Below are 18920 nucleotides of genomic sequence, written 5' to 3'. Positions count from 1 at the left end.
ACACTGACGCAGCCGTGACACTGCCAGACCGGTTTAAGATGCCACAAATTGATCGTTTTGATGGATCTGGGGATCCTATGGTGCACCTACGATTGTTTTCAGACATCCTAAGGCCAATAGGCCTCACTAGACTGCAGAAGCTGTCTTTATTTGGCCGGACCCTGTCGGGTGTAGCGGCCGCATGGTACGCCAAATTGGAGGATGACGTCAAGAGAAGTTGGGACGAGATGGCTGAGGCCTTCATCCTGCAGTACTCGTATAACACACAAATCGAGATCACGACCCGGGATCTCGAGACAACGAGGCAAGAAACCGAGGAGAGCTTCTCAGAATTTGTAACCAGATGGAGGGCCAAGGCTTCAATGACGATCCTTAGGCCCACTGACAAAGATCAAATTTGGATGATTGTGCGCAATCTCCAGCCCAAGCTAATGCAGAAAATGATCGTGATCCCCTTCCCTACCTTTCCAGACTTGCATGTGATGGGGGTACAAATTGAGGATGCTATGAAGCAGGGCCTCATTGACCAGGAGAAGGAGCAGCCCAGGAGGGCGTTTTCCCGCAGTTCTAATGCAACCACCAGTGGTGATGCAGCTGCAAGATCTTCTGAAGTGGGCATGGTTACCACCACCGCATCAAAAACAGCCACCCCATTCACCGGTGCATCCGGAAGTAGCTCACAAAAAACAAAATATCCACCTCGAGTCAAGAGGGTCTTCACTCCACTTCATATGCCTTTGTCAAAGGCTCTAGAGGTCTTACTCCGGAAAGGACATCTGAAACCGTTGGAACAACGGCCCCTACCCGATCCTATCCCTGCAAAGCATGACCAGACTAAGTACTGTGCGTACCACCAACAAACCGGTCATGAGACCGATAGCTGCTTTCGTCTGCGCCATGATGTGCAAGATTTGTTTGACAACAAGGTCATTGCCGCACCAGCTCAGTAAAGTCTATCACCACTGGATCAGTGAACTCAGGGGATAGTACGAATATGTGATCAGGGGATGAACCACCTGTGGGCGGCACTCAGTTTACTCTAGATGTGGCGTTTGGCACGCACTGTTTCGAGCATTTTACGAATGCTAGTTTTTGTGTTTTCTGACTTGGGTATTGGGTCAGTTTTCTCAATTTGTATTGAGTCAGTCTTCTCATACTGAGTCAGTCGGGTCTGTCTTGTTGTATCGAGTCAGTCCTATTGTACAGAAGTCGGGTGATTCCGGGGGTGTTACTTCGGATATCACTATTTTACTTTGTGTTTGTCCTTTTGAGTCTGTTTCTGCCTTGGAGCTAGTTATGCCAACAGATTTGAATGGAACAGCAGTGATTTTCACACTCTTGTGTTTGCTTCCGCCGTGTGCCAGTTGGGCCAGAAGTATTGAATGGAATGACAGTGCTCTTCGCCTGCCTTTTCTGTGCCTTGAAGTCATTGTAATGACCTAAGTTTTTTTTCAAAACTTTTTTTTTTTGAACACTGCGGTGAAAACGAAGCGGAAGGAATTCCTCGGGATTTGCAAAATTTTGATCAATTGAGAGAAAGAGAGGTGTGCTAAGCCCTTAATGAATGAAATCATGTTTGTTAGCGTGAGTACTGAGAAGGATCCTGGCTTGATCCAGATTGGTCCCACACTGTCTTCAGCGCGAGCGACTAGTCGCTTTCTTAAAAGATTTCAAAAAAAAATGTTTTGCGCGATCCTGCGAAGACCTGTGTGGAATCACTCTTGAGATTGTGCAGCTTAGGATCGCTCTCAGCCTCGAGATTCGACCCCTCACTTTCAAACCTTGAACCTGAGTTCAGAACGTTCAATGGTCAACCACAACGTGAGGCCTATGTGGCCATTTTGAAGCAGCCCTCGAACAAGAGGCACCAAAGTCAGATCAAGAAGATCAGATCAAAGGAAGCTTGTCAAGCTAGATCAGAAGCCCCTCCTTAAACTAGGGGCAAAAATGTCAGATATGCTTGAAGAGCCGAAGATGGATCCTTCAGTAAATCAATACAACAGCCACTCTCCTGGATACGGATGGCTTCAAAACCCTAAAACCATTTGGCATGGATTTGTTATACTTTTACCCTTTGAGAGGCTCGCTGGGCCGAAAACCGGAAAGGGCGACCCAGGCAAAAGTTAGAGCAAGAGAAAAATACAAAAAAGAAAAAAAAAAGGCAAAGAAAAGAACAAAAAAAGAAAATAATAAAAAAAAAGAAACGAAATGAAAAGAAATGAAAAGAAATGAAATGAAAAGAATTGAAAAGAAAAGAAAAACAAAGCTCGCAAGGTCGAAAACCCGCATCGGGCGCCTTGGCAAAAGTTAGAGCCTAAAAAGGAGAGGTTAAATACCCGAGTGTACCTTAACCCCGAACTACGTAAGGCTTGATTCCCATGTTTGGGATACGTAGGCAACTTCATCTTGAAGTCCAGCCACAAACACTTCGAATTTGATCATGTCCATGTAATGGTTCTGATAATCTTTGCCTTCTCTGTATCCGAGAGTTCGGTTGCAATCATCGCTTCGAGGACTGATTATAATATGCCGCGGAGCCATTCACACAAGGGGCAACTTTCCATTGCCATTCAATGCACTGCGGTGCCGTTCAAACAAGGGGCAACTTTCCGTTGCCATGCAGCTCTCTTCGAGCAAGGGGGCAATTTTGTCCAGATCCGAGGTTGTACGTCTCAAGAGTAAGTTCCGCGCTTGTTAAGCATCGGCCGTTTGCAAAAATAGTTTTTGAGAATTTTTACTGAGGTTGACTAATTTTCTCGAAAATTGTTCCATCTTTTCCAAAAACTGGACCATTTCTTGGACCCAAAAAAGGAAAATTTTCAGTGCTCATAGCCTGACTTGCATGATTTCAAATCAAAAATCGAACAAGTGTGTTAATCTAACTCTCATATTGGTCAAAAATTGTTTTCGTAGAAAACCAAAAAAATGGTCAAAATGATGAACTAGGGGCACAGTTGAGTCAGGCTTCCTGTCTTTCCCCCGTTGTCAATGCATCTGCCAGAAAGGGCACCTGCCAGAAAAGGGCACCTCTGAAGCTGACCGCAAAAGGGCAGAAGGCTCTCACATCCTCCACGCAACAAGGTATCAAGCCAAGTGCGAAGCACGGACAGGAACGGATCAAGATATTCCACTCCTTTGTTTGGACAGATCTGATCATGTCCGAACTTCCCAGCAGAGCATCATCAACTGATGTCAGCTACAGATGTGCTACATACCCAGCTGTAGCGCAACCCCCTCTGTGGGAGGAATTCACTGTTGTGAATAAGAATCAAAAGCTGGTAGAATACCAGGGGCAAGAGCCCACAATTTCCAGCTTATCCATCAACCACCCAGGGGAGGGATGAAAAACGAGAGATTAAAGAATAGAGAGATGTGCGCTGAGAGAAAAAGCGAGAAAAGGGTTTTGAGAGAAAAACCGAGCTTGAGAGCCGAGTGATGTGAGAATCACAAATAAGAAAGGGTGGGAATAATACCCGGTGAAACAGGCTCCCTGTGCACGTCTATGTGTCGTGTCTTTTGTTTTGTTTGTCTCGATTCTTGCTTTGAGTCATTCCGAGCGTGTCTCGACGTGTTTAGGTTGTTTACCTTTTGTTTTCTGTTGTTGAGTCTTTCTCGCTGTGTTCAGTCGTAGACTCAATACCTGGTCGAAAACTCATCTCTCAATTTCAAAAATAAATCGTTTTGTGCTCAGAGTGCTGTGCCATCCTTCACGTTTCTGCAAAACACGATTCTTTTTTTCCAAAAAACTGCAGGGTCCACCCCCGATAAGTGTGAACGGTGAAACCAGGACCTATCTGAAGCTATGATAGTTCCAGACTGCAAAGCAAAAGCAAAAGAGTGAAAATCAAAGTATCTGAGTTTGTGTCAACTTCAGAAAATTCCGTGATTGTACTCCGGACGTACCTCTTCAGGGCCTTGTCAATGCTCCGAAATATGAGTGTACCTCTACCTCAGGCGCAAGATCAATCCTGCTTCAAGGTTATGCACTCTTCCACTTGCATTGTTATGCATCCACTTCACTTGCATTGTAATGCATTATACCTATCAAGTTTCTTCCTCAGTCATGCACGATATTGTATGCACGGTTCATTCGAAGAAGTTCCGTTTTAAGGTCATTCACTTTTGTGTATCAATCACACACACTCACTTTAGTGTATCAATCACACTTCATTCGCTTAGTGTATCAATCACGCTTCAGTTACGCTTTCATTCATATAGTGTATCAATCACACTTCATTTGCTTTAGTGTATCAATCACACTTCACTCACTTTGTGTATCTATCGCATGTTCATTTAGTGTATCAATCACACTCTCTTCACTTAGTGTATCAATCACACTTCTTTCATTTTGTGTATCTATCACACACATTCTCTTTTTCTGTATCACACTTTCAGTGTATCAATCACACTTCATTGATTCAGTATATCAATCATACTTTGTTCACTAAGTGCATCTATCACACTTCGTATTCACTTTTAGTGTATCAATCACACTTTGTTCACATAGTGCATCTATCACACTTTGTGTTCATTTTCAGTATATCAATCATACTTTGTTCACACTGTGCATCTATCACACTTTGTGTTCACTTTTAGTGTATCAATCACACTCTGTTCACATAGTGCATCTATCACACTTTGTGTTCATTTTCAGTATATCAATCATACTCTGTTCACATAGTGCATCTATCACACTTTGTGTTCATTTTCAGTATATCAATCATACTTTGTTCACACTGTGCATCTATCACACTTTGTGTTCATTTTTAGTGTATCAATCACACTCTGTTCACATAGTGCATCTATCACACTTTGTGTTCATTTTCAGTATATCAATCATACTTTGTTCACTAAGTGCATCTATCACACTTCGTGTTCACTTTTAGTGTATCAATCACACTCTGTTCACATAGTGCATCTATCACACTTTGTGTTCCCTTTTAGTATGTCTATCATACTTGCTCACTAAGTGCATCTATCACACTTCGTGTTCGCTTTCAGTATATCTATCATACTTGCTCACTAAGTGCATCTATCACACTTCGTGTTCGCTTTCAGTATATCTATCATACTTGCTCACTAAGTGCATCTATCACACTTCGTGTTCGCTTTCAGTATATCTATCATACTTTGTTCACTTAGTGCATCTATCACACTTTGTGTTCACCTTTAGTATATCTATCATACCTTATTCACTTAGTGTATCTATCACACTATACTCACCATACTCGCTTAGTGTATCTATCACACGCTCAACTACTGTATGTATCACATGTTGCTTCATATAGTGTATCTATCACATGCTCGCTTTGTGTATCAATCACACACGTTCGCTTTGTGTATCAATCACGCACTCTCACTTTGTGTATCTATCACACTTTGTGTTCACCTTTTGTGTATCCATCACACTTGTTCACTTAGTGCATCTATCACACTTTGTGCACACCTTTTGTGTATCTATCACACGCTCACACTTTGCTTCATATAGTGTATCCATCACACTAGCTTCACCTTTTATGTATCTATCACACTATGCTTACTTTGTGTATCTATCACACGTTCACTTTGTGTATTTATCACACGCTCCCTTTGTGCATCCACCACACACGGTTGCTTAGTGTATCTACCACATATTTGCTCAGTGTATCCATCACACTTGTTTCGCTTTGTGTATCTATCACACTTTGCTTTGCTTAGTGTATCAATCACACTTTATTCATGTAAGCATGTCCATCACACTCTCTTCACTTTTGTGTATCTATCACGCATGTTTGTCCACTTAGTGTATCTATCACACTTCGTTCACTTTTGTGTATCTAACGCACATGTTCGTGAGAATTGCATAATTCTCTTACATCCTTTCTGCACGAGGTGTAGTTTGGCTTGAGCTTACTTGCTTGCCTAGCATTCGCTTAAAATGTTGCATTTATTTCACATAATTGCTTCATTACAGCTCTCTTTACATGATCATGAGTGATAACCGGCTTCGCGTAGCGTATAAGTCCAACTTTCAAAATCGGCCTCGCGTAGCGTATAAGTCCAACTTTCAAAACCGGCTTCGCGTAGCGTATAAGTCCAACTTTCAAAACTGGCTTCGCGTGGCGTATAAGTCCAATTATCAAAGTCTTCCTGCATATCATTTGCATCATGCCCCTGAACTACGCTGGTTTGATTCCTTGCAAAGGGATACGTAGGCAGCCTGTGGGCACAACCATTTATTTATCGGTATTTTGTTTGTTTGTCCAAGTCTTCGGCCTTGTCAAAAATGGGTCGTCTCTGGGCTTTGACATTCACTCCCGTCATTGTTATGACTTTCGAGTTCTGTCAAAGAGGGGCAACTGTAGACACCCCATTTTTGACCGCCCTTAAGACTTGGGCACTACTGATGGTTTGCTCGGTGTTGAGAGATGTGTAGGGCAAAGAATCAGTTTCTTCGGCTAGAAGAGAGGCAAATCTTTCAAAACACTTTGTTTAGGGTTTTGCAGTTGAAGAAAAGAGGAAAGGAGAGGAGAAAACTAGCTTGGGAGAAGTTCGGCATGAATCCGGGTAGAAGCGAGTCGAGCAGCCTTCGCTGAATCGGGCTTATCTATCTGTACACTTGGAGTTAAGCTATGAGGCCACCACCGTCGGAAATCTTACTTCCGGGGCTTCATTTTACACTCAAGAATCTCCTAGAGCCAAGTCCGGGTGGGGGAGATATGATCAGTTGAAGTCGGGCATCATCCCGGTTGGATCGAATCTGCGCGGCTTCACGGAAAAGGGCATAACTTTTTTCACAGGAGGAATTTTGATGCAAGGTTTGCGCCATTGGAAAGCTAACTTCCGGGGCTTCAATTTAGACACCAATTGGAATTTTTTGACCTTACCGGCCACCCATCGGCACTCTGTTTGTGCCGACCGGCCATTTATTGTGCCGACCGGCAGATTAAAGTGGCCGACCGGCCTTTTTTGCTAGCCGACGACCTTCCGGAGCATTCTGCAGATTGAGTGGATTCCAGCTGTGCCAGCTGGAATGCACAGAATCGATCCCCCACGTGCATGTGTGTTTGTTTTGCACCTTGTGAGCCTTTGAACCCCTTAACCTTCTAGAAGCTTGAACCTTTTGGCCAAGCTTCTCCAAGAAGCTTGGCCAGCTGTTTTAGCTTCCTCTAGAAGCATTGCACCCCCCTTGAACCCCTTGGCCCCTTTGAAGCTTGTCTTAGAAGCTTAGCATTGCTTATATAAGCACCTCTCCTCCTCCTTTGTTTAGGTTGGATTTTTTGGAACAAAAAACCAGAGATATATAGATATATCTGATATACATACACACAACCCTTGATCTCTCTCTATATCTCTCTCATTCAACCACCAAATACCCTTGTTCTTGGGCCATTTCTTCATCAACTCATAGCACAAGGCATCCAACGCCTATTCCAGCAGCTTGAGGCTGTCCTCCAGAGGTTAAAAGCTCCCAAACTCAGTCCAAAGGTTGCTAAAGATTGGTTCTACAAGGGTGAGTCCTACTTTCCCTCTTTTGCGCATTTTTTTAGCCTATATCTTAGCTCCTTGTGGTTACATCTTTGGGCTCCGACCCAAACTTCAAATCATCATATTTTGAGGTCCTCTTCATGTTTGATTGAGGACCTATTGCTGTTTGAGGACAGTAGCTTGCACTTGCTTCATTACCCCTCTTAAATGCCATAATCTCGCATGTATTTTTTGGCCTGTGTATGATCTGTTTTAGAGCCTGATGTAAACTGAAAATAGGCTTATTTTGAGCCCTTCTTCAACATTGAAGAAGGGCTCAACACTGTTTCGGACCTCCATGTTATACTTGCCTTTATATTCTCTTTTTGGTCCCATTTTTGCATGCCTTGGCAGCCCCTGATGTTGCTGTTTTTGGACTTTGGTCCGAACTAAAAACAGCCATATTTTGACCCCCTTGTCATGTTTTATTCAGGGTCTTTTGCTGTTTGATGAATTTTTTGCATACTTGCTTCTTTGGCCACCTTTTGGCCCATTTCTTGCATAAGAGCTTAGCCCTACCCATGTTTGTTTTTAGGGCTTCTACAGTTCTGTAAATGTGCATATTTTGGTTCCCTCTTCAATGTTGTTGAAGGGCCCTAACCTGTTTGGAGTTAGCAGCCGTGAGTTGCTTCATAACCTCATGTTTAGGGCCATTTTTGCATGCCATTGTTGCCCTATCTTTGCTTGTTGTTTGGCCATGACTTGTACTAGAAAAATGCTTATTTTGAAGCTTTTTTTTCTTCTGTATTCATGCTCCATGTCCATATTGTGCATGCTTTGTATAGCTGTAAGCCATTTCGGGTGCCAAAAGTCCATGTTTCGGGACTATTCCATGCATCGGTTGTGTTTTCGCCTCATTTCGGGGCTGTTTTCCCCCACATTTCAGTGCTGAAATTCCATTAGCATGATTGCATGTCATTCTCCATGCCATTGCATTGCATATGCCATTGCCTCGGTTTGCGTGCCCGTGTGCACGCATTTCGAGGCACTTCATTTTCATTCATCGGCCTCTTATGTGAGTGTGGCTGAGGCTCTCTCATGTTAGTATAAGTCCATGTTGCATTCTATATGCCATTTTAACCATTGCATTGCATATGCCATTGCCTCGGTTTGCGTGTCCGTGTGCACGCATTTCGAGGCACTTCATTTTCATATTATGGCCACTGTTTTGGGCCTAACTAGAGCTGCCTAATTCATGTTTAAGACCATCCTTTGCTTATTTGCATGCTCATCTTGCATGTTTGCTTGTATCGGCATGTTGCATCCTTAGCTCGTATGCCTAAGTTGCATTGCATCTTGCATGCATCACCTTGCCTCTTGAGATGAGTATGATAGAGGTTAGGCCTCCTTGTGTGTTTATTTGGTTTGCATTGCATTTGAAATCAAAGTTGCATACTTGGTTCTTTGGGCCATCATGCATGGAAATGCGTGATTGGTGGTCCGAGAATCGAGGCACATGTCCCTTTGAGTCATTACAATGATAAGAGACATGGTTGGTGCATATATGCCTTGAAATGTGCTGCCATGCTTTGCCTTGTCCTCTGTTGCTGTGGGTTGCAGGTTCTGCAGGAATACTCTGCCGACCGGCAGTGTAAGGTGCCGGCCGGCAATCTTTTCTCTACCGACAGCTTCAATTTTGTGCCGGTGGCAACATCTCAGTGCCAGTGGCAATTTCACCCAGCCGGTGGTGTCTCCCAGCATCCAAGGAAGCAGTCCTGAAATTTTGGCAGCCTCCAGAGGAGCACAGGAAAGAAAACAGAGGCAGCCTACGCATGGCGGCGCGCTTCCCGAGGCGGTTTACTGCTTTCTTAGAATAATTAATTTGTTAATTAATTTGTAATATTTAATTAGCTCGCGTAGTTAATTAATTTGTAATATTTATTTGGTCCCTCCGAGCGAGGGCATACTTGTAATAAGTGTAGGTGTGTGTGTGCATGTCTTCCAACCCCTACTTCTTTCTCCCTTTTATTTACCTGCTTATGGTGGTAGATTAGGGCACATTTATTTTAGCATACCTTATGCTATGCATGCGTGCATTCATGCATTTGTATTGCATGCATTAGGCTCGGTACATCACGCTAACTGCATTCGTACTTCAATTCAAAAATTGACTATGTGATAGTTGATCGCATTTCATATGCCATGCTTAGGTTAGCTGAGCCTGCCTAGATTGCATTTTTGCATGTGATGCATTAGCCATTTTTTAACATGAACTAGGATCATGCATATGATTACTGACTAGTTTCTGTTTTGGCTCGGAGTACTAGGTAAGCTTTTATGCTTTAGCATATCGCATGCGTGTTAGTGTTGCCATGACAGTATGATTACCATGAGGCTAGCTGCTTATGTGATATAACTGCTTGAATGCCTGTGGATGGAGGTTGAATTACCTAAATTGGAATAATGCATTAAAACTGTGAGTTTTAAGCCCACTAGATAGTGGCAAAATCATCTTTTCTAAAAGCCCACTTGAGGGTGGCAAAATCTGCATTTTAGCCTACTTGCGAGTAGCAAACCATTTTCAAAACAAACGTGAAATGTTTTGTTCCAATTTGGGTGATTTGGTCTATACTTGTTTGCTGCGCGCATAACATAGTAATTCTAGGCTAATAATTGGTTTAAGAACATATAAAGTTTTCAAAAACGGATATCACGGTTAGTAGAGGCCGGTCTTCGGACCGGGCGAAAGGAGGTGCTCATAGCTGACCTTCCCCGATCGTACCCAAGCTCCCGAGCCGAGACAACTCCGGTGATGACGGACATGTGGCCTTCGGCACCGAGTCAGGGTTTCCTAAATTTTCCCATTTTAAAAATATTTAGGTGGCGACTCTGTATCTGGCAAAGCAGTCCATGTTTGGCACTACTTTTTCAAAAATCTGTTTCTCAAAACGATTTGCCAGATTTGGACTCTTTGGTTCAGATTAAGAACCGTGACGCAAATCGAGTCCGAACTGTAGCACGAGGCCCGCGCGGGCGCTGTTACAGCCTACCATCACGTCCTCGTCCTGACATCCTAATAAAGGTAATGAAGACGTTAGCACATTCACAAATATGCCGAAGTTATTTCACTCACGTCCTAATGCAATGGACAACTGTAATTCACTCCACGTAAGCACATAATAACATAAGCACTTACGAATTTCATTTCCGAATAATGACAGTCCCGTGGCATTGCTAGAGTTCCAGTTAGAAACGGCAGTGATCAAGTGTCTCTCCAGCAGGACTCCCAGAAACCCAAGGATCCAAACAACATCCTAGAAACTAGATTCCATACCCATTTAGTCACATAAGCATGTTATCAAATAAACACATAGCATCATACATAAGTCTCTAACAAACGAGACAAACCCATTGTGTTACTAACCACTCCCCACGTACCCAAGGTATTCAAACCCGGTACGCTCTGATACCAAGTTGTAACGCCCTCAAAATAATACATATGAACCCAACATTCATGATATTCATAGACAAGAGAATAAAACATATTTCCATTCATCAGAGTATTCTTACAAAAGTAATACATGTTGACAACAAAAGTAAATGCCCTGTAGGTTTACAACTTTCCAAGTCAACACTTGGTTACAACAAAAGAAGAGTTCTAACTCTCTACACAAATAAGCCCTTGGCTTTAATTTACATGTATCACCAAAGTAATAAAACAACCCAAAGAGTCTTCAACTCCCCAAACCATCCAAGCTAAGGCCTTGGTGGCGGCATAACACCTGAACCTGAAAATGATGTCCCATATAAGGTGAGCCAACGCGTAGTAGAGATATGCTAAACATAATATGAGCAATAACTAAAACATTGGCTTTTGATAAATGTTTAACTCATATAAACAAACAAACATCTTTTTCAATTTCATTATCCAGACCAATTCATAGATGTGGTTCCCTATTCAGCCAAACAGTTCATAATGAGCCTACAACTCATATTAACAATACTTCAGCAATTCAATTTCAAATGAGATTACAACTCATATTAACAATACTTCAATTCATCTACGTTATGCAAACGCAATTAGGATTTCGGGACTTTCACCCTAGACACTCCGGCCAACTTAGTTATCACTGGAGTCCATCCTCTATCTTCTCCCAAATCCGGTTTAGGAGTCCATCCCCTATCTCCTCCCAAACCGTGGAGTACATCCCCTATCTCCTCCCAAACAATATACATATACAATGTATTTAAACACTTATCATATACAATGATCAAGCCAAGCACATATTCAATGTGTTATCCCATCCGTCATATTCTATGACATATTCAATTGATTAGTTTTAACTCACCTAATCATTATGCAGTGTGTACAACAATCAAGACTATCCTCCACCGATAGCCCAAAACAATTATTTCTAAACAGATAATAAATTATCAACAGATAAATTATCTACAATTTCAAAGGTAAGTGATCAATTAATCCAACTCCACTATTAAACCTCATAATTACCCAATTTCATTATTTCCAACTCAATGTCATATTTCTATAACTTTCCCAAATTAATTATACAAATTTATTCATCACAATAAATTAGGGCTTTTCTCTCTTTTTTCTCAACATTGACCCAAAGGTCCAAATATCATTAATAAACATCAATAACCTTATTTTAAGACCCAAAATACACATGTATTGGTCAAAAGAACAAAAACCCCTCTTTATACATTTTGAAAGCCTAACACCCAAAATTTTCCAACTTCAACATTAAATCAAAATGACCACAAGTTTATGTCAAAGATCATATATATGAGTAGTTATCCCTACCTCAAATTTCGGAGCTCAAAGGAAAAGATGAAGAAATTCGTAGGTGCTCCAAACCCAAAGATTTTCGAATCCAAACGTAGCCCACACCAAGCTCTACACTATTTACAAAGGGGCAAGGGTGGAAGATCGCTAAAACTAGATGATTTCGTAAAGAAAAGATGTATTCTAGAGAGAGGAGCTCTCCAGATAGGGTTTTGGAAAGTTAGAGAGAGCGAATGGCCTGAAAAAGTGATCCAAAAAGCTTCAACTGGACTGATATACTACACAGCCCGCTCGAGCGTTAGACACAGACCCCCGCTCGAGCGTGAAAAGCGATGCTCGAGCGTCGAATGCACACTTCCAGAAGTTCTGCAGACGAAGGTCCCCGCTCGAGCGTGAAAGTGGACGCTTGAGCGTCCGATGACCTGCAGGGAAAAAATACTGGAGACTGAATAATCCCGCTCGAGCGCCAAACTGCTCGGTCGAGCGGAGGAACAAAAGCAAAGGGCCCGCTCGAGCGTCAAAATCCCTACTCGAGCGTGAATGCCAAAATTTGGGCATCAACTCTTGGTTCCCAAACACAACCAACCTGTTTCAAACCTGCCCAACACAACCCAAGACTCAAATACAAAGAGTAAAGGATGGAAACGAGAATAAGACAACAACCAACATCCACAGACCCGAGCTCGAAATACAATTAAACAATGAAGTGAAAATCGGGATCGCTGTAAAAACACATATTCAATGTGTTATTCCATCCGTCATATTCAATGACCTACTCAATTGATTAGTTTTAATTCACCTAATCATCATGCAGTGTCTACAACAATCAAGACTATCCTCCACCGATAGCCCAAAGCAGTTATTTCTAAACAGATAGTAAATTTACCAAACAGATAAATTAACAACATTTCCGCTGGTGTGTGATTAGTTAATCCAACTACACCATTCCATCTCATATTTCCCCAATTTCATTATTTCCTTCGCAATTTCATTTTTCCCTAATTAATTTCATTAATTATACAAATGACCCATTTAAATCCAAACTGGGGCGTCAGCTTCACAGCAAGTCCCTTCCCCACTAAGGGTTCCGATACCCGAAGAGACGCCAGACGCCCGGAATGTCCAAGAAGATATGGACATCCCAACGGGGCCAGCTCCACCCCCGATTCTGCCTCAACAATCCAAGGCACCCACTCCTATCAATCTATCGGATTCTCCTTTCGAGTTTGAAGTAGACCCCGTGGTATTGAAAATGCACAAGCTTGAAAAGCTATTCAAGAAATCTCAGGGTACAAAGTCCATTCCGGACATTGGAGACGGATACACTGACGCAACCGTGACGCTGCCAGATCGGTTTAAGATGCCGCAAATCGATCGTTTTGACAGATCTGAGGATCCCATGGTATACTTGCGACTATTTTCAGACGTCCTAAGGCCAATGGGCCTCACCAGATTGCAGAAGCTGTCTTTATTTGGCCGGACCCTGTCGGGTGTAGCGGCCGCATGGTATGCAAAATTGGAAGATGACGTCAAGAGAAGTTGGGACGAGATGGCTGAGGCCTTCATCCTGCAGTACTCGTATAACACACAAATCGAGATCACGACCCGGGATCTCGAGACAACGAGACAAGAAACCAAAGAGAGTTTCTCAGAATTTGTAACCAGATGGCGGGCTAAGGCTTCGATGATGACCTTAAGACCCACGGACAAGGACCAGATTCGGATGATTGTGCGCAATCTTCAGCCGAAGCTAATACAGAAGATGATTGTAATCCCCTTCCCTACTTTTGCTGATCTACATGAAATGGGGGTGCAGATCGAGGATGCCTTAAAACAAGGCCTGATTGATAATGACCGGGAGCAACCCCGCAGAACTTTCAATCGAAATACTACTGCAGGCCCGAGTGGCGCTACAACTACCAGGTCCAAAGTGAGTATGGTCACCACCAACCCTTCCCCAAGAACTACGGCAGCCACACCATTCTCTGGTGCGTCCGGAAGCAACCCTCAAACAACCAAATACCCTCCCAGAAATACCAGAACCTTCGCTCCGCTTTATATGCCCCTATCCAAAGCTTTGGGGGTTTTGATCAGAAAAGGGCATCTGAAGCCCCTAGAGCCGTGGCCTTTACCCGAAAGACTCCCCGCCGCCCACAATCCAGCCAAGTATTGTGCATTCCACCAGCAGCACGGTCACGACACCGACCTGTGCTTTCGATTACGTCATGAGATCCAAGATCTCATTGATAATGGGGTGATTTTACCCCCTGAAAAACCCAATGTTACTACAAATCCTCTCCCTACACATAACCAAGCTCCACCACCCAAAAGAATCAATTTCATCCACACTGGGGTCGCATCCTACGATCCTAGTATCTATATCACACCCTCCTACCTGCCTAAGCCGGAGGTTTTCCTTCCTGATAGCACCGATTTATGCATGATGGACGTCTCCATAACCCAACCCAAGCCAGTGGTGGTGACCATCAAGAACAGGAAAGAGATTGTCGAGCCAGAGTCTGCGGAATCTGGAAGTGATGTTGAGAACGCTTATAGTCCAAGTGACTATATTTCACCAATAGGCCAGAATAGACCAGATGTCGAATTTCCAGCCGGGGGAGAGCTGTGTGCAATCCAAGGGGATAGTCCAGGACAGGGAACGGATGATTTGACAACTGTGGAAGAGGATATTGCCAAGTTCCAGTTTTACAATAACCAAGATCCAGAAGACCCAGCCGTCAACCGGTTCGATTATGAGGAATCGACTGAGGCCACAGGATGGTTGGACGATCAGCCAGATGTGGTAGGAGGGTTTCAGTCAGAACAAGGCCCGGCAGGGGCAGAAGCGTCAATAACAGCTGGGAAGGTCGAAGAATAGAATACATCGCCGGAGAGCGCCGGTGTCGAGAGTTTCGCTCAGGAATGGAGCATTTTGAGTACAGGGATCATTGAACAATCTACTGCATTGACACAGTCAGAACAGGAAAGATTCGAAGATTCTGAGAGGGTCAGGAAGGCAAAAGGCCACGTGGGGGTTGAGACTGCCACAAGCACAGAAATGGAGAATGCTGCGAGCATAGGGATAAAAGGTACTGCAAATATCGGGACAGTTATGCCAGAACCAGACAGATGCCTATCGGCTGCAGATGGTATGTGGTGGGAAGACGACGATCTATGTCTGGCCCACATGGACGAAGATTGGGAAAGTAACCAACCAGACGATACCTGGTATATCGGCGAAGTCGATTACATGACTAGGAGTGGACGGTATTTCAAGCCTCCACACCTAGATCAACCAGAGACGTCTGGAAAAGATAAGGAGGCAGAGAAGCAAAAGGAAAAGCAACTCGAGGATGAGGCCGTATTGAGACAATTGAAAAAGATACAAGCAGACATCTCCATCTGGGGACTGCTTATGGCTTCTCGAGTTCATAGACAAGCCGTCCTTACAGCCATGGACAAAGCCAAGCTGTCCATAGACACCACGCCTGAACAGCTGGTGGGCTTAGTCTTTTCGGGAGGAAGTTCCCCAGCATTGAGTTTTTCTGACAAAGAACTGCCACCCGAGGGTGCGAACCATAACAAGCCACTCTACATCTCTGTGGAGTGCAGGGATAAATGGATACCCGTGGTACTTGTCGACACGGGGTCCGCCATTAACGTTTGCCCGGCAAGGACAGCTTATGCAATTGGTTTGAAAGTCGCGAATTTCGTGCCAACGGCCCAGGTAATTTGGGCGTATGACAACACAAGCCGGGAAGTAATGGGAACAGTTAAGATTCAAACAAAGGTTGGGCCGGGACAGTACGAGATAGATTTCCATGTCTTGGAGGTTCCTGCAACGTTCAACCTGCTTTTGGGGCGGCCGTGGCTGCATCAGGTAAAGGCGGTCTCCTCTACCCTGCATCAAGTGGTGAAATACCCCTATGGGAAAGGAGTAGCCATTGTCTTCGGAAATTCATCAATTCATCCGCCGCCAGAAGTATCCACGCCTGTTCTAGAAATTGAACACGATATGGAAGATGTGTTCATATCAGGTTTTACCTTGGCTGAGGCTCGGGTTGTACAGGACATCATGGCAGCTAATGAAGGGGTATATGTCAGTGCCCAAGCAGTCTATCTCATGAACAAACTCCAACACATCACCGGGATGGGATTGGGCAAGAGCGGCCGGAAAGGTGTCGCAGCATTGGCCGAAGTGCCGCATAACCCTCATACCTTTGGTTTGGGCTACCTACCCACCAAAGAGGATTGGATAAGGAAAGGAAAGGAAATGGCCGGAAGGGCCAGAGCGAAACAGATGGGGAAGCCCTTTGACTTAATGCACCAGCCCATTCGGGGGACCCTAAACGGATGCTTCGTCCGGGAGGGGGAGGACTTTCCGTTCTGTGGCTTCCCAGAGCCATGGCTTAACGCGGAAAAGAAGCGCGTACCGGGGTTTGAGATCTTCTTTGATTTACAGTTACCTGAGGATGACATCGCTGAAGGGCAGGCAGATCTATCGGCTGAGGCTGAGCAAAGTAAGGAAGTACAGTCTGAGGATGCTGAAAATGAAATGGGGGCAGCGCTGGCGTGTCTGCTTTCAGATCCTCCGATCGAACAGAGGTGCTTGGGGGATAGCTCCTCGGTATGTGTGATTGGGAATGAAGCGGTTGCGGGCCTACCATTAGCTATTTTGGATGCGTCCATCGCACCTTCTCTCATCTGGCAATATGAAGAAGGCTTTTTATCTAGCAGCACCGGGTCAGGTAGTGAGCTGGAATCTGATTCCACCGAATCTTGTGCGTCGGAATCATGTTCCAGCTCAACTGAGTCTGAGTCCGGTGTTCCTGGGGGTGATAACCCGGATGCCACAGTCCTGTCTAGGTCGTCATTTTCATTTTCTTTTGAGTCTATTGTAACAGAGGAATCTGACGGCTCGGAAGTATTTAATGAGAACGACGTGGATGTGGTTTCGGAGTATTTTTCTGTGCCTTTGATTTATTGCTTAAATCAGGATTTTCAAAATTTTGATGAAAACAACGAGGAAGAAATTCCTCCGGTTTTGCAACGGTTAATTGATCAAGAGCAGGAAAGATTTGTTAAACCCTTAATGGATGAAATCACTACTGTGAATGTTGGTACTGAGAAGGACCCGCGGCTGGTCCAGATCGGGTCCACATTGTCTTCTGAGGAACGCGAGCGTTTAGTCGCTTTGTTAAAAGATTTCAAAGATGTTTTCGCGTGGTCCTACGAAGACATGCCTGGAATCGATCCTGAGATTGTACAGCATCGGATCCCTCTTGATCCCGAGGCCCGACCTGTCAAACAGAAGCTCAGAAGGATCCGCCCTGATTGGGCCATTAAGATCAAGGAAGAGGTCACCAAGCAAATCGATGCAGGCTTCCTGCTGGTATCCGAATACCCGACTTGGTTGGCCAACATTGTTCCGGTGCTGAAGAAGGATGGCAGAATTCGGGTCTGTGTAGACTTCAGAGATTTGAACAGGGCCAGTCCGAAGGACGACTTTCCCTTGCCGCACATTGATGAATTGGTAGATTTCACGGCAGGACACGCCTTGCTTTCGTTTATGGATGGCTTTTCAGGTTATAATCAGATAGTAATGGCACCCGAAGACCGGGAGAAGACTGCATTCACTACCCTGTGGGGTACATATTGTTATAGAGTGATGCCATTTGGGTTGAAGAACACTGGAGCTACTTATCAATGGGCAGCAACCACGATCTTGCATGATATGATCCATAAAGAGGTTGAGGTGTATGTGGACGACATGATTGTCAAGTCCAAAGAAAGAGAAGGCCACTACACCGCCTTACGAAAATTCTTCCAAAGGATCAGAGAGTTTCGGCTGCGGTTGAATCCCCAGAAGTGTACTTTTGGTGTTACAGCAGGGAAGATGCTAGGGTTTCTGATTACACAAAGGGGCATCCAGGTCGACCCTTCCAAAATCAAGGCCATCTTAGAAATGCCACCACCGAGGACTGAAAAGGAGGTGCGAGGCTTTCTAGGTAAAGTGCAATTCGTAAGACGGTTTATCTCTAAATTAACCTTGACTTGTGAACCACGTTTTGGTCTCCTAAGGAAAGGAAAGAAGTTCCAATGGGACGGCCGATGTCAAGCAGCTTTTGAACAAATCAAAGAGTATCTACAGAACCCGCCCGTGTTGTCACCACCAGAGCCGGGGAGACCGTTGATATTGTATCTTTCGGTAACTGAGACCACCATGGGCTGCATGCTCGCGCAAGAGTCAAAGGACAGAGTGGAAAGGGCCATCTACTATCTGAGCAAGAAGATGATGGATTACGAGACCCGCTATACACCACTAGAGAAGGCTTGTTTGGCCTTGGTATGGGCTACCAGGAAGCTGCGGCACTACTTGTTAGCTCACTCTGTAATGTTGGTTTCACGTTTGGATCCCATCAAATATCTTTTCGAGAAACCAGCACTTACGGGTAGGCTAGCCCGTTGGCTGCTATTGCTTTTTGAATTTGATTTGAAGTAGGTAACACGCAAGTCAGTGAAAGGAAGAGCAGTAGCGGAGTTCCTTGCCGACCACCCGGTTGAGGGGGATGAAGCGGTTGAGTACCTATTCCCAGATGAAGCCATTCTGCACATCGAGGATGAAACTTGGACGATGTACTTTGACGGAGCGTCAAACCAGTATGGGTAT

The sequence above is a fragment of the Camellia sinensis genome, chromosome 9, assembly GCF_055761805.1.
Source record: "Camellia sinensis isolate YWXY chromosome 9, ASM5576180v1, whole genome shotgun sequence".
Taxonomy (NCBI): domain Eukaryota; kingdom Viridiplantae; phylum Streptophyta; class Magnoliopsida; order Ericales; family Theaceae; genus Camellia; species Camellia sinensis.
The sequence above is the reverse complement of the archived record's forward strand: the minus strand, read 5'-3'. Positions refer to the sequence as shown.